The sequence below is a fragment of the Halyomorpha halys genome, unplaced genomic scaffold (genome assembly GCF_000696795.3).
Source record: "Halyomorpha halys isolate HHAL.00 unplaced genomic scaffold, Hhal_1.1 Scaffold723.1, whole genome shotgun sequence".
In the NCBI taxonomy this organism is placed as follows: Eukaryota; Metazoa; Arthropoda; class Insecta; order Hemiptera; family Pentatomidae; genus Halyomorpha; species Halyomorpha halys.
Window position 1 is genome coordinate 13,895 of NW_027110197.1, and position 4,926 is coordinate 18,820.

Genomic DNA, 4,926 nt, shown 5'->3' on the forward strand with positions numbered 1-4,926 from the left:
ATAAACAATCTTTAAAAGTGGCCAAATTTACTACTTTTATACAACATTTTGACATTTAGTATTTGAAATAAAACTTGTTTACTGTAATCGTTTAATTTAAAATATTAGATGGTAAAGTAAAAAAAAATACATAAATATAAAATGATAAAAACGTAGAAGTTATATTAAACTGACGAAAGTGGAAATCTTAAATATTACTGGGCGTAATTTATTTCTTAATTGACGTAGCTCAGCTTAGACCAGTTTGCTATTAGGTTTTTCCAATTTATAGCTGTTTTAATACCCAAAATAATTTCACACCTTTTTCAAGACAAGATGGAGAACATTTGCATTAATCAGCTATGCCACATTAATTATATGCGAAGGCCTTAAGATAAGGATGTCTGAAGTATTAATAGTAACGTAGCGGAAATAGGAGGACCGAGCGGCAGGGTAACCTTAGCCGTTGGAACAGTGCCAACTAGATAGTTTGCGCAGGTCTTCTTGAGGGCCTTCGGCGGACCTAGAAGAATCCGTCGGAGTGGGGTATCATTCGGATCCTTTGTGTAGGGAAGCATCATCAACTGGAAGTATTCCAAAAACGTAGGAACCATACATTTTTGTATAAACAGGTTGGTCAGCTAAAATTTAAGTTTACCGAAACATAAGTTAATAACAAAAATTGTAAAAGAAAAACAGACTTGATCAACCTAAATAAGTTCAAAAGGAGTTCATCACGTCTACATTTTTATTTATTTTATTGCTTTTAGAGCTCCCATAAAAAAGCCTTAAACAACGCCATGCCTCGTATTCCTAATAAGTACTAACTTTCAGAAAAATTCAGCCAATGAATCCTTACTAACTAATGTTCCTAAAGAACCCATAAAGAATCCTAAACAGGTTTATTAAACCAAAGTGATGATACAGTAAATTTTTGAACTACGTAAAATCTAAAATTTCCCAATAATATAAAAATATTTATTGTAATTTTCCCAACCCTTATGAAATATAACTTTTTAAGTAATAGGTTTCTTTTTTATTTAAATTCAACATTGCATTAAAAAAATCCATATTTTTAAGCTTCAATGTTAATTAGTATTCATTTTAAATTTTATTGCCTTTTTGTGTCAAATGTTTTACCAAGTCCTTTGCAGTTTGAAGTAGGTTCTTTAATCTTATATTTCTAAACTTTTTGGGTTTTTAAATTATTGGTGGTACGTGAGAAAAAATTTAAAGTATTTTTTCCAAGACCTGTGCTAAGAAATTAACAAGAAAAGACTTATCATTAACTTTAAAAAAGAGGAAATTAAATGAGGAACAAAATTTCTATAAAATTAATATATATGTACATATATTAAGTAGGTTAAACAAATTTCAATTACAAAACTAACTTTATATTCGAATTCAGCAATCAAAAAATCCATTATATACAAATCTCAGACCAACAAAAAATTTTGTGGTTCCGTTTCAAATAGGATTGTTTCTCGTTGTGATGCAAACAATAAAATATATTGGATGGACTGAAAAGTTCATAGGCTGACACACACACTATTAGTATTAAATCCATATGATTTTTATTTATCCTAACCTTCAAAAGAAGCAATATAAATTTGACAGCTATCGGACTATTAGTTTGTGATAAATAGAATATTGAGTGAAGCAACTTCTGTTAGTTTGAAAAAATGCAAAAAAGGAATTTTCTGTGTAAATAAAACATTGTTTTTTTGGGAAAAAAAATACTGTTGAAGCCAATGCTTGGCTTGATAAACATTATTCGGCCTTTTCATCAGAAAAATGCGGCCCCATTTGAATAAGAAGAAAGTGCTGTTTCGTCAAGACAGTGCACTGTGTTACAAATAAAAGAAAACGATGGCAAAATTTCATGAATTTGGCTTTGAATTGTTTCCGCATCCACCGCATTCTCCAGATCTGGCCACCAGGGACTTTTTCCTTTTCTCAGATCTCAAGAGAATGCTCGCTGGAAAGAAATTTAGCGTCGATGAAGAGGTAATAACCGAAACTGAGGCCTATTTTGAGATTAAAGACAAATCATACAATAAAAATGGTATCGAAAAATTCCCTGATCCCCATAATCATTGTATCGCCCTTGATACCGAGTAATAAAATAAAATTTTATAAAAAAAATAAAATTGTTTTCTATGTTAGCCTACGAACTTTTCAGCCCAACTGTGTTATATTTGCTAGATTGGAAAGCAATAAAAATTAGTTCGAATAAATTTAAACAATTATATATATTAGACACATTTTTCATGACAAATATTTGAAGTTGAATGGAATATTATCTTAAGTGTTTTGAGAGTTTTACTTGATTTTTGTTTTTCAAAACTGTCATTTAATATTCCATTCATTTCAAAATAAGGTTCTATGAATCGCATTAGATGCCCCTTGCTTTTATAAGAAATATTCCATTGCACCGTACAAACTAAAATTGGAATCAATAGGAGAATTTATCAAAAACTATTTATACAATTTACCAGTTCGGTGCTGTTGGTTATAACTAATGAAATCCAATTTCATCTCAAAGACTGAAGCCCAGACTAACGCACGACATTCTGCTATGAACTTTGTATTTATTTATTTTTATTAACTCTGTTCTTTTCCAGCATATAAGTCTCATATTAATTTTATAAATATTAATGATTTATTTTTTGCTAATTTATTTTGTTTTTCCCCTTCTTCAATTACATATTTATTATAGTGATTTATTAGATATATTATTTTGATTAATATTATTTTATTAATGAAAATTATTCAATAATTTTAACATTATAAATCATTAGTTTTTTTTTTTTTTAATGAATTATTAAAAGCAAATAAAATTGTAAGACCCAAGGCCGATCTGGAAATGAAGAAGTAAAAAAAAAAATAATTGGCAAAAATTATTAAATCAAATTTAAAAAATTTATTTTTCTAGACATGTGCAATTTGACTAAGGAATAATCTTAAAAGTGTTTGGTGGGTGACTTGCTGCAAGTAAATCAATGTTGATACGAACTGGCGATTTATATGAGTGTAATCAATTAGGTTATAATTATAAGTAACATAATCTACGATGCTATCTATAATGTTATAGCTCCAGTGTTTGTAAAAGTACTTGATTTACCGTTAACATCCACCTACTGACCTCCCAACACACATCTTGAATCAACCTCACATTCTTCAATATAGTTCCTATTGTCCATACAGTACTCTGGTTCTAGACCTTATTAACCAATAATTAGACAAGTTTTAATATATTTAAGACTAGCATTTTTTTTAAAAATCAATAGGTGCTCGAATAATAAAGTTAATAATTATAAAATAAATTATAAAGATGATGATAATTAATAATGATATCGAATAATACTCGGTTAATAAACTGCTAAACTACTCATTCACTAATTTATCGATCACACTTCTCAAAAATTACAGAGCCTAAAAATTTGAAATTGTTAATGGTGAATACATAATTTTGATGCTAAAAAGTCAAGTGGTTTAAAAAAAAATTTGTGAAACCTAAAAAAAAAATTATGAATAATCCGAATAATATGCTACAATATATACTCATTTAATAAAAGTTTATTCCCCTATAAAACAAAACAAACAACATTTCAATCCGACAATTATTAGCAAATATGGACACCTCTTTTACATTTATCTTAACATAGAAAGGAGATACTACTCACTAACAGTTTTGATCACTGTATTTCAAAAAAGACGTAATAATATATTAAAATTATTAATAGCGGTCCTCCTTATACTGCGAATGTGAAACATGGCTGGTTGAGTGTATTTCTTACGATGGTAAAGCAGTCATTAAATGGTAATTCTGATGTCGAAACATCTTCCGGATCTAGCGACTCCTAAAGTAACAGACTACAAATGAAACACGTACCGTTGAGTTGAAATTAATTATTTTTTATTTAGGAAAGTGGAGGGAATAAATAACTGACTATTACCATTACAACCGTGGGAACCTAAAAACATTTATTTATACGCTCAGTTTACTTTAGAATTCATCGTTATTTTCCACTACCTTTTAGGACTATGTATAATCGTTTTATATATCTTACAATACACCATATGCCTTTATTACGACTATTATTTCTGGAACTTGGTTTTCAACTTGGTAAAATATATCTCCTTCCCTAAATTAGCAATTCTTTCATATGTATATGTACACATTTTTTATATTTTATAATTAAATATGGTAATATTAATTTAGTTTTTCAAAGCTCCTATTTGAATTTATAGTTTTGTAGTTGCTGTGTGATGGGATTTTGTTTTTCACTAAAACTAGGTTTCATTTTAAAACATGAATTAACAAGGGATATATATGTTATATATGTATTATTTATGTGATATTAGGTAATATTTAAATAAAGAAAATTAAATCCAACATTTAAACCCTGCGAAAACATTTTAATTTGGATAACATGTTATTGATATTAAAGAGTTAAATTCTAAAAATAGTAAAAAATATAAAATAGATGATACAAGTGGCACTTTCGGTCTGTCAATTTTTTTTTTTGTAAATTGCTAACGTTTTTTAATTTCGGCTGTAGGAGATAATTATTCATTCTATCACTGTAGCCGTGAGTTAACCCTGTGGGTTCAAGACTCCTGGAGCACACCCAGTCTCTATAAAGTGTGTGCCCAAATAATTAGAGGGAAATCTTTGTAGTCGAGCTCCACTATGAACAAATCATCCAGCAATCTCGTTCTTCATGGAACAGTACTTACTTACACAGTACCTTACATAGTTTTATTTGTAATTTCTTTAATTCTATTCTCCACTTTTTTATTTTGTAATGTTTTGTTTAGAAATTTCTTTAAATTGTATTTTTCCTAATTTTTTTATTTTGTAATATTCTTTATTTGTTTTTGAATATTGTTAGTATTATTGTTATCATTTACATTTATTTTTATTTTTTACTTAGTGCAGTA